Source organism: Camelus ferus, chromosome 5 (assembly GCF_009834535.1).
Source record: "Camelus ferus isolate YT-003-E chromosome 5, BCGSAC_Cfer_1.0, whole genome shotgun sequence".
Classification (NCBI taxonomy): Eukaryota; Metazoa; Chordata; class Mammalia; order Artiodactyla; family Camelidae; genus Camelus; species Camelus ferus.
Genome location: NC_045700.1, coordinates 46,831,157 through 46,843,851, shown reverse-complemented (window position 1 = coordinate 46,843,851; position 12,695 = coordinate 46,831,157). Strand labels below are relative to the sequence as shown.

General features: G+C 39.9%; 1 non-coding gene across 1 annotated transcript; it reads left to right on the top strand.

The window, feature by feature from the left end:
• The first annotated feature begins 8,604 nt into the window (after positions 1-8,604).
• TRNAI-AAU lies at positions 8,605-8,676 on the top strand. The gene has a single exon. It is a non-coding gene; the product is annotated as a tRNA-Ile (tRNA).
• The last annotated feature ends 4,019 nt before the right edge of the window (positions 8,677-12,695 follow it).

Below are 12,695 nucleotides of genomic sequence, written 5' to 3'. Positions count from 1 at the left end.
GGTGATATTCCTGCCCAAAATGTGTACCCTGAATCTGATCGTGAAGAAGCAACAAACTCAAATTGAGGGACGTGCTACAAAATTACTGTCCAGTACACTTCAAAACATCAAGGTCACAAAAGACAAGAAAAGAGTGAGGAAGTGTTCCAGAATTAGGAGACTGAACAAGATATATAAAAAGCATGACAACCAAATGCAACATGCCATTGGATAATGGACCAGAAAGGGAATTTTTCCTTTCTATAAAGACCATTATTGGGACAACTGGTGAAATTTAAATGAGGATTAGATAGTAATATTACATCAATATTTTGTTATTAAAGTATAGTTGATTTACAATGTTGTGTTAATTTCTGGTTGGCAGTATAGTGTTTCAGTTATACATATATATATATTCCTTTTCATATTCCTTTTCATTATAGGTTATTACAAGATACTGAATATAGTTCCCTGTACTATACAGTAGAAACTTGTTGTTTATCTATTTTATGTGTAGTAGTTAGTATCTGTAAATCCCGAACTCCCAATTTATCCCTCCAACCCTCCTTTTCCCCCTGGTAACCATAGGTTTGTTTTCTATGTCTATGAGTCTATTTCTGTTTTGTAAATAAGTTCATTTATCTCATTTGTTAAAATTCCACATATAAGTGATACCATATTGTGTTTTTCTTTCTCTTTCTGACTTACTTCACTTAGTATGACAATCTCCAGGTCCATCTATGTTGCTGCAAATGGCATTATTTTATTCTCTTTTATGGCTGAGTAGTATTCCATTTTGTGTGTGTGTGTGTGTGTGTGTGTGTGTGTGTGTGTGTGTGTGTGTATATCTCAAATCTTCTTTATCCAGTTATCTGTCAGTTACATCAACATTAATTTTCTGATTTTGATGGTTGTTCTGTGTTTAGGTACGAGAGTGGCCTTGTCTTTTAGGAAATACATAGTGAAATATTTACATTTTCAACTTATCCTCAATTGATTTATATGAGAAAGAAGAAAAAATATATAAGTTTTGTATATATATACATAAAACATATGTGAGTACAAAACAAATTATGTATATATATAAACATTAAAATAAAAATTTCTACATATGTACATATATCTAAATAACAGGACAAGAATGATAAAGCAACTGTGGTAATAATCTTAACAATTGGAAATCTGGGTAAAGGGCACACAGGCTGTACTCTTCTTCCATCTTTTCTCTGTGTTCAAAATTATTTCAAAATCAAGAGTTTAAAATGATGAAAGCATTCCCTATGACTCATATCTTTCTTTCATTTGTAGAGGACAGAAACTTGATGTATCTGCTTTTCCTAGTCTGGCCCCCTTCCAGGCACATAAGACAAAACCAATGACTGTCTATTTGAATAACTGGTGATCATACATGTCTTGGGTTCCGTACTAAATCGTAAGCTACTAGAGGGCTCGAGCCACGTCTTGTTTCTCTGAACTCCCTCCAGACGCAGCTTTGTGTCCTGTGCATAATTGACACTATTGGTTATTTGCAGGACTGAATGGAATTACATGGCCACTCAAAGGTTAGGATAACGATTAGGCTCTGAAAGATCCCCTCTATGGGCCTGTGAAAACAACCATGGCACTTGAAACTCAAACGCCCCTCCTGGGCCCGTGAAAGCTGGGGTCCAGGTTAAGCAGCCCTTTGTGAGGCCACATCCTCTTGGAGCAGCATCTCACTCTCCGCTGAGTCACCTTTGGCAGGCAGCCTTCCTCTTGGGCTGCAGCCATTACCCTAATGAAGTGCAGCTGGGGTTTCGAACAATGAACTTGCACTCAAGTGGCAGCCACCCTTAAAAGAACAGTACCCTCACGCACTGGAACAGCCCTCCCAAGCCAGAAATTGGCCTGTGGTTTTATGTCTGGATGAGATGTGGACCCACAGGGAGCCAGAAATGGCAGCTGCAAGGCACGCTATTGATAGAGAAAATTTCAGTTTAAAGTGAAGTGGAAACCCTGCCTAGAGCGAGAAGCAAGACTTGCGTGTATTTCAAAAACTACTGCTGTATCTTTTTGGAAAAACTAGATCTGCAAAAGAATCTGACACAGATTTCACCCCTGGACAGCTGTCCTGTTCATTCTACCCTGATCAGGTGCAAGGTGAGCTGGAAATCGGTCTTCAGGGCTGTGAATATTGAGCAGCGCCCAGCAAGCAACAGGATCTCCACAAGGAAACCTCCCGGTGATGCGCATTTCCCATGTCTCTTTCCCTGATGAAAAAAATTTTTCTTCTATGTAAGCCTTTGTAGGTCACTCATCTGACACAGAAGTCAACATTTCCTAAGAAGACAGAAGAATCGTAGCTGGTGATAACCCACATCACCGAGTGCTTCCTCCCTGACAGACACTACTCCCAGAGCTTGATATGATTCTCTCATATAATCCTCCCCGCTACCCGTGGGGTAGGGGTCATCCACCCAACTCCCAGAGAAGGTACCTGAGCAACTTGACCAAGGCCACAGAGCTAGTAAGCGGGGGAGCTGCCATTCAAATCCAGATACTGCAAAGTCAACCAGTTAAGTCAGATCTTTCAAAGTTGGGTGTTTTTCCAAGGAAACCTTGAATTGGCACTTGAATACAGAGGTGATACTAGGTTATGTGTATTGAAACTTACTTTAGTCACATACACACACTTTTGAACATTGAGCATAACCAGGCGAGATTAATGATTATACATAGCAGGAGGAGAGCAATACAGGAACATCAGAAATGCTTATTTGGGTTGTTAGGGACACTGGCAGGAAGCTGGAACTGGTGTTGAAAGTGCAGAATGTAATGAAGCTGAAGTTATGCTAGTCTGAGGGGTTAAGAATTTCCCTAGGTAGCTCAGCTAGAACATGTCCTCTGTCTGGAGCACTCGTCTCATGTGCTGCCTCACTGCACGGGGGGAGTAAAGGCAAGTGGCTGTTCAGTGGCTGTGAATGCACCGCACAGAGGCCATCAGTGTAGGTGTAGATGGTTGACTGGCCTCACAGCACTTAGAAATGCAGGCTGGACGCTGGCAAAATTGCGGCTCGTGGAACCCAGGCACATGGCTCCAATCGCAGGCACAGGGAGGAGGAGTAGGATGGCCAATGTCCAGCTGGAGAGAATGGGCATGCGTATTAGAGACAAGAAGCAGGAAATGACATTTCCAACCAGTGTGAAAGAGTTACACAAAGAGTCAGAGAGCAAGGTGATCTGTGTTTCCCAGGCAATAACACTGCCTCATTATGTAAAGTTCTTTGCTCTGCCAGTCATTAAATATGCAAGCGAAGATGGCAAAACATCCACGTTTTTTATGAATCAGGCAATCATTAGCTTTTATGAAGCACTAGGCTACGGGAGTAAGCTGTTCAGAAAAGGCCAATTATGCAAATAGAAGTGACAATGGGAGCGCAGAGAGCATGTGGGGCAGGGTTCTGGGCTGCCTTGCCCAACACTGCCCTGCTAACTTGGTTTACCTAGGCTCCAGGAACCATCCCGCAACTACTGAGACCACCTTACAGGTGAGAGCCATGGGATCATTTTGATGGAGCACCTTGATTCTTCACAGAAGTGTTTTGCAGACTCACTGGTCCCCCATTAAAAGGACAGGCAGTAAAGAACATTTTAAGACTGCACATGGGTTGCATCACAATCACCTGCACCATTGTCGGCTCAGGTCAGACTTTTTTCTAATTTAGTGTTCTTCAGTTTGGAAGGTGAGAAGTGCAAGTAGGGAGAGAGTTTCAGTGAAACAGGAAGAGATTTTTTTTTTTTAATAAAAAGAATGGAACCCTAAATAAGATTATGAGATATGATATATATTACCTGGCAAACCTAATTATTATCTTAGAATCCATGAATAGTTTACTAACTGGAGGGTGAAAACTATACTTATTCAAAGGAATGACATTGCAGTATGAGAATTTCAAAAGCCCACTTCAGACTGCAGGAATACTTTCATTTCAGAATGGGCAACCTAGATGTTCTTGTGATGCTTCCCGGGGGGGGAAGTAGGGACAATGATAGGAATCGGTCTATCCACCTGGTATAGTTTAAGTCAGTCTTTGTCGAGCTGAAGTCTGCAGGATCTAGAAATTCTGAAAGAACTTTTAAATGTTAAGTTTTCATTTTGATGATCATCTAAAAATTACTTTGTACCAGTCTGAACATGATTCAAGTTTGGGAAACAATGGCTGGAGTTCCTCAGTTCTTCTCTTTTGCCCTGCTTCTATTTTATATTGTTCTAGTATAAACTTCTCCTAGAATAGCCAACCGCCACATGACAGTAGTACAGTAGAGCACAAATTCAGCGCTACCTTTTGCTAAAGATGTAATCAAATGTTAAAACTGCAGAAAAGAAAGGAAACATGTTTACTTCTTATGAATAGAGCCAGATGGTACTGTGGCATTTGTCGCTGAAAATGTTAGGGCACAGGCTCCATTAAAAAAAACCATGATTCTTCAGAGAGACTACTGTAGCCCCTCAGATATGTTATTTTTTTTTTAAGATAGAAATTTATATCTGTATTTATTTTGAGATTTTTATGTATTTTTTCTTCATATATAGGAGAAAAAAGAATGGTTCAAAAGAAAATGGCTATACATGCAAAATCTTAAATAAAGGGTTAAATAGTTTGATTTACTGCTTATTTACCTCATATATTATTACTTTCAGGAACTGATGGGCATGTATATATTATACCAATTTGCCACCGCTTTGCCCATGATGCCTCATTACTTTTCAGTACCTGATTAGGAGAGGCTGGCCCGAATTCTAAGGGCGGCATTGGAGCAGTGCAGTGAGTTTGATGCTGTGGGAACCTTAGTCTCTCTAAGAATACTACGCACGTGTCAGCGTCTCAGTCAGCAAGTGTGTTGTGGACCCCAACAAAGATCATCATTCACGTACAAATTCATTTGAAAGCAACTGACAAAAATAAGCTTTTAAAAATCCTTGTCACTTTAGATATATAAGTGCCAAGGATACAGAGTCTAATTTAAATAGCAAATGAGCATATTTTTCCATTGTTTTTGGCTCTCATTAACCTACATATCTGAGTCCTGCCTCCTCCCAAATATAATGACAATTTACTAATTTAGAGAGTAGAGGTTTTAAAATTTTTCCATTTCATTTTCCTTATAAATGAGGGAAGAATGGGTGCAAAATATGTTTCTGAGGTCTGGGATTATTTTAAATGATGTAGGCATTACTGAGTCCCAAAAGGCAAGTTCTGAGAGCAGGGAGAAGCACCACAGAAGGGATACATCATCTCTTTTTTACAAAGATTCTAGAGAAATGTCTAGAATTTTGTGCAGATTTGAGAACTAAGAGAAATCTACATTCTCCAGTATCAAACCAAGTAGTCCCAGTGTGAATTTCTAAAGCTGTGTCCCTTTGATTTGATAGATGATGATGGTGATAGACAGATTTGATAGGTTGATAGACATCATTGTTTTGTTCCAAATCATAATTTAAATGCTTTGTGATTTTAGAAATAATAGAGCCACATTTTCACCATTAAGGTGAGAGATTGTTCAGATACATTTGGCACTGTCTATAGGTTTATGGCTTCCAACTTGTTTAAGACCATTCCCCGAGTGAGGGCTGATTTGCCACGGTTATGAAGCTTTCAGGATATAAACTATAAGAATGATAAACTACAGCAGTTGAAAATGTGCCTTCAGATACTCACTTGCAACTCCCATTTATGTCTCTAGGAATAGGGAAATGAGAAACTAGGGACCAGATCTGGCCCAGTCAGTAACAGTGTGGGTACCACATAAATATTAATGTTCATTGCAGTTAGTGTGGTGTGCAGAAATATCAGAGAATAATTGTTAATTGCCAATACGTTTCATTCATGTTACAGAGGAATAAGTGAGAACCATTTTACTGTAATTTTTAAATGATTCCATCATAATAATTATTAAATGTTCATTTTCTTCCTTAGATTGTTAAAACTGAATTTTCTGAAAATTAATCATCTATACTTCACGTTTATTGCCATTTGCTTTCTATATATATATGTCTATGTACCTGTTATTCAGTTTAGTCAGTGAAATAGTCTCTGGTTGTTTCAGTTTACTGTACAATGCCTCTGTACTTAGCATCCTTTATACAAAATACGATGCTCAAATAATTAAAGGCATTCATTACAGATTTCATGGTATTTTAAGGGTGGTCATGGTATCAAGGGGAGAAGGAGGTCCCTGCCAAGCCACTTGTTGAATCCTTTTTTCCTCTGATTTATTTTTCTCTTTGGATTATTCATATTCCTTCTCAACTCACTTCTGTTCCATTCTAACAACAATATTCATCAAGAACCTACTGTGTCAGACATCGTGTTAAGCATTTTAAGTTTATTGTATCTTTTCATCCTAAAAAAAAAAACCCATGAAGTACTATTTATTATCCCTGTAGTAAATGTTTGTTTTTGCCTTCTCCTTTTTTCAAAACAGCACTACAATTATTCTTTGAGGAACTTCCCCTGCCCCATTCCATATGATCCTGGAGGAACTTTCAATAAAGGTCCCCCCCTCCTTCTTGTCCAGTGTGACCCCATGACTCAAGCTTGCCCTGACTGACACCAGGATGGAAAATGTTTAAGGTGGAATCATTCTGATATCAGAGAGCTGACAAGAACGTCTGTTTCTTCTGCCATTTAGATCTTTGGAGTTTCCATTCTTTTCAAGGCCTGATCCCTCAACTTTCCCTTTGATTCTGCAAGAGAACTAAGATCATTAAGTAATTTCCCTTTTGGCATAAGGGAGCATGTTTCTGTTGCTTGCAGCCAAAGAGCCCAACTGACATGTTCCCATTTTGCAGATGAGGAAAAGGAAACTAAAGCTTAGAGAGGTAAATGACTTGCTCAAAGTCGATGGCAGATCTGGGACACACACACACACCAGCCAGACTCCAACACATAGAATCTTAACCACGTGCTTTGCTGACCATTCCGGCAAGATGAGCCAGGGAAGAAGTTCCTGGACCAAGAAAGGAAGCACACACTTCCTTTTTCCCCTTGCAGCTTTCTGAAACCCTTTGTGCTTCTCTTGGGTCAGGTGCTACATACTCCAGATTTACTCACTCTTAAGCAACAGGTCAAAACTGAGACACAGCAGAACAAAATGATATATTTACTTAATTACTCTTACGAACATAACTTTATTGTTGGTAAGTAAGCTCATTGCATGACTCATTAAGCCAATGATTTTATACGTTTTCTTTAGGTACTGTGATCCTTTTAGATTTTCAAGTCCCAGAACTCCGATGTGCAGTGTCTGGACAGGTCTGGGCAGTTATCTTGCAAGCATGATTATGTTGGAAAGCAAATAAGATTTGGAACCAGAAGACAGACTTTTGGTTACAGCTCTGCCATCTCCTAGATATGTGACATTGGGGAAATTGGCCTCTGTGGGTCTCAGCTTCCTCATCTGTAGAATGGGAATAGCGATGATTCTTCCTGTATAGGCTTATTGTGAAGATGTAGTAAGATCATGCAACTCTTGAATGAACTCACCAGTGAACTCACCATAAAGCCAAGAGTATGTAGCACCTGACCCAAGAGAAGCACAAAGGGTTTCAGAAAGCTGCAAGGGGAAAAAGTCAAAAACATTAGTTTTTGACTCTCAGGATCGAAAGAACTGCAGCATTCAATGGCAGTTTCAAAAGCACGTTCTTTGTTGTATAGTCTCTTTCACTGATGCTCAAGCCATAGTCTTCTTTCTCTTTCTCCATTTTTTTATAGGATGAATGGCAGAGGGTTTTTTTTTTAATAATAAAATATGTGTTTCATGTTTCCAATCAGTAGGTATAAGGGTTTTTGTGATTCTGCCCCGAATTTGTACTCCTTGTGACAACTCTGATTTCACTGAAGGAAATTTGATCTGAAGGGTTACAAATGGGACGGAGAGGACAAATCCCACGGGTCACAGGTGTAGTTCTGGTTCTCACTAGAAATGGTCATAAATTGTTACCATTCACCCGGAGGTCAGCAGCCTCTCTGAAAAGAATTAGTGCCGCACACTCATTCCCCAGGGAACAGAGGCAGCACAGGGCCCACATGCACCCCAGCCCAGCGTTCACCTGCTCACCAGGGTCAGGATGAGCTCGGGAGGGACTCTCTGTACCCCGTGTTGATCTCCTCCAGTGGTGACTGAAGCCTGTTAATACCCCATCATGGAAACCTAGTGCTTCTGTTCCTTCACTCTGCTTTTTCTGAAGTTACATAGACGATGTCAGCGTTTGTTCATTTAGTCAGCCACTCCCTAACTCCCACACTCATCCATTCAACACTGAGGGTCTACTCTACGCAAAGCATTGGAGTTACACTCTGAGAAATTTTTTAAAATATGGATCAGAAATAAACACTGCCATGAAGGAGCATATAACCTGGTAGGGTCAGGAAGATATCATTATAAATAGTCCGAGTCAGTGTAACAGGGAGAAAAAAATCTTTTAAAAGGTGGCAAATGTATTTAAAGAGAAAAAAAAATCTGATCTGCTATTCCAGGGGTGGAGGTGAAGCCCTAAAACTAAAGTTTAGAAAGAGACAAAGTATCAGCTAAAGGAATTCAGGGGTGGGAAAAGGAGAATCAAGAGGGGAGAGAGTGGTGGGGGAGAGTATAGCTCAGTGGTAGAGCATCTGCTTAATATGCATGAGGTCCTGGGTTCAATCCCCAGTACTTCCACTTAAAAAAAGTTAAGTAAAATAAATGGACAAAATGCCTTATCTAGAAGTTAAGATACTCCAAGTGAACTACGAAGATAAAACTAAAAGAAATTTTTTAAAAAGGAGAGAGGGAATGGGGAAGAAAGAGGGAGAGAGGGGGCAGGCCAAATGGCAGAGGTTTTGCCCATGGAGGAAAGTAGCCAAGGAGATATTCTTACAGCAGAGTGATCAAAGAACTGTTCAGAGTAAGGCTATGTAAAACCAGAAATAGACTCACAGACACAGAAAACAAACTTACGGTTTCCGAAGGGAAAAGGATCCAGGTGTGGGGCATAAATTAGGAGTTTGGGATTAACAGATACACATTACTATATATAAAATAGATGAACAGCAAGGACCTACTCTATAGCACAGGGAACTATTTTCAATAGCTTGTAATAACTTATAATGGAAAAGAGTCTGACAAAGAATATATATATGTTTAATTGAATTGCTTTGCTGTGTACTGGAAACTAACACAACATTGTAAATCAACTGTACTTCAATTTTAAAAATTTTCGGATGAATAAAACTAGTAAACAATAAAAAAGGCAAAAAGAGTAAGGCTGTATAAGATTTACTATGATGGCGTATAGGTTGCGGGAACATAAACCTCCTCCCTTTGCCTCAACTCTCTAGTAAACTTGACACCAAATGCCTCCTCCTGTGATTGTTTTGTATGTTGGAAATTATAAAAAGAGAGGGTGAGGTGAGTCCCACATCTTCTGAGAGGAGAAAGAGCCACAGAAAGTGAGGCACAGAGAATTTAAAAATTTATGGAAAGAGGGATCTTGGAGCCAGGAATGCCCGAGTTTGTAATTCCCCCAGGAATTTGTAGATGAAGGGAGGACGTTGCACTTCCCGAGAGACTGGCTTGAGTCAGTATCACTAACATCTCCTGCCGTAATCTGGGGCACGCCAGCAGACTAGGAGGGGGTCATAAGGAGAGACTCTGTGAAGGAGTTAGTGTGAGTGGCAGACCTCAGGAAGGGTTTCAAGGGACCAGGACGGGAAAGAGGACAGTCAAGAGGCAGAGCCTGGCTGTGGGCAAGTGTAGGACCCGTGCCAACCACAGCCGGAGTAGCGGGACATAGGAAACCTCGAGAAATGAGCTGAGAACTTCGTTGGTCATTTGGTTGGAAATGGAGAGCATACTTTTTTCAACGTATTTTAGCATTTCTGATCTCTTTTGATTTTTACAGTCTACTTATTTTCAAGGGAAATTAAACAGATATTATTATTCCCATTTTACAGATAAGGAAACCAAGAAATAGATGATTAAAGTTGTTCACAATCAGCAGAGTAACTGGAAAAAAACACACCCACATTTCCTAAATTCTAATTCAGCAGCCTTCTTGTGCCTCTAGTGCCCATAAATATCCTCTTTGAATAAACATGTCTGGGAGTTCCATGAGATTCCCTGGGGGATGGGGGAGGGCAGGGAGACTCACCGGGCATGCTCTGACTGATTTTCTTGGGAGCAATTCTGGAGGAGAATTTCTGATGAATAAAATTCTCCACCTCATTACCCAAGTAACTAATCTAATCAACCAGTCCAGCAAGTGGGCTAATTTCTGGTGTGTAAGCTTCTGCCTCAGCCCACCCACTCTCCCCGATGCCCTTTCCTTCTTCCCAGGTAGTATGTGATCGCTAGCAGTTCACTCATTCAACTGATGCTCCAGGCCAGGCACTCAGATTATCAGGGAAACGTCCTTTGGGGGACAGTGATCCATCTTGTCCGAAACCAAAACCATATCTTCCCCAAAATAAGAATGAGTGTATCATTCTGCCAGTCAGAATGCCTGGACCCTATGGATGCCCTGGAGGGTAAATGCTTGATAAATAGTCCTTAAAACTTTTGTTTCCGCTGTCCACCCCTACCCATTCATTTTCTTAAAGTTTGGTTCTGGTGGGATCATGTTCTTGCTCTAAAAAAATCATTAACTCCCTAATCAACAATCTCACTCCTAGGTATTTACCCTTGCCACCAAAAAATAAAAGCATATATCCCCCCAAAGAGAAACATTTTTTTTCTTTTTTTTTTTTTTGGAACAACAATTTGTTCACAATTGTTCATCAACTGGAAACAACTCAAATGTCTATCAGTAGAACCTGGATAAACAAAATGTGGTACATTCGTCGTTTTTAGCAATAAAAAAGCATGAAATACACACAAAGAGCAAGAATGAATTTCAAAATATTATTGTGAGAGAAAGAAGCCAGACACAAGAGTCCATACTGTATGGTTCCATGTACATGAAGTTTAAGAAAAAACAAAATTAATTTATGATGATAAAAGTTGCTTATGGAGTAGGGATTAGCTAGAGGGGCCACAGAGAACTTCCTAAGGTGATGAAAATGTCTGTATTTGGAAGAATTAGTAAGATAAGTGTATACACTTGTCAGAACTCATTGAATTGTACACTCAAGATCCGTGCATTTCACTATATGCAAATTTTACCTCAAGTAAAATAATTAGTGGCTCCCTACTCCCTTTTTAATTATGTACAAATTCATCTGCCCAATCCATACAGACAGAAAGTAGATTAGTGGTTGCCAGGGGCTGGAGGAGGGGAGGGTGGGGAGTGGCTGCTAATAGGTGTGAGGTCTCTTTTTGGGGTGATAAAAATGTTCTGAAATTAGATAAGATTACTGGTTGTACAACTCTATGAATATACTAAAACCACTGAATTACACACTTTAAAAGGATGAACTTTATAATGTGAATTATCTCAATTAAAAAAAAAATTCATCTACCTGGTATTCCAGACAGTCATGAAATGGTTCTAAACTAGCTTTCTAGGTCAAAGCCACTCACCGGTGGTCTGTAAACATCCTGCCTCTACCTGTTTCCTCACATTGTTCCTTCTTCCCAGAATCCCAACACACCTAACATCTCCACTTGTGAAATTCTACCCGTTACTCAAGGCCCATCACAAAAAAAAACATGGCATTCTTAGTTCTCCCCACAGAACATGGCCACTCTCTCCTCTGAACTTCTGGTTCTTGGTAGAGCTCTCTCATGGGAAGATCTCACCATTTTCTGCCTTGCATTATATTTATTTGTGCATTTATCTGATCCTTCTGACTCCACTATAAGATTAGTGAGGACAAGAGCTGGATCCTGCTCATGCTTGTATCCCTGACAGCACATTGATGTTGCTCAATATATGTTTGATGAACTGAATTAACTAAGATGAGTGACTCTAACGTTATCAGTTTCAAGCCAGGAAGAAAATGATATCAACCCAGTGGCAGGTTTGTGAGGCTGTAAGGTGATTACCTGCTCCAGGTAGTTTCAGACTTTGAGATGTCCCAGGATCACCTGAGGAAGCTGCTACCCACTGTTTTCCAGACTCACCCCCAAGGTCCTGATTTCCAACTGGAGTGGGGCCCAGAAGAACCCTGGGTGATTCTGCTGCCAGTGACCCACAGACCACATTTTGGGAAACCTTGACTTTTTTTTAATTAATTTTTTATTGAAATATAGTTGATTTACAATGTTTTGTTAGTTTCAGGTGTACACCGTAGTGATTCAGATATATATATATATCTCCATTATAGCTTACTACAAGCTATTGAATATAGTTCCCTGTGCTATACAGTAGGTCCTTGTTGTTCATCTATTTTATGTACAGTAGAGTGTATATGTTAATCTTAATTTCTCCATCCCCCCCAACCCCTTTCCCCTTTGGTAACCATAGTTTGTTTTCTATGTCTGTGAGTCTATTTCTGGTTTGCAGATAAGTTTATTTGTATCATTTTTTTCACATTCCACATATAAGTGATATATGACATCTGTCTTTCTCTGACTTACTTCACTTAATATGATGATCTTTAGGTCCATCCTGGTTGCTGCAAATGGTATTATTTCATTCTTTTTATGGCTTAGTATTCGTGTGTGTGTGTGTGTGTGTGTGTGTGTACACCATAGCTTTTTTATCCAGTCATCTGTCGATAGGTTTCCTCCATGTCTTGGCTATTGTAAATAGTGCTGCT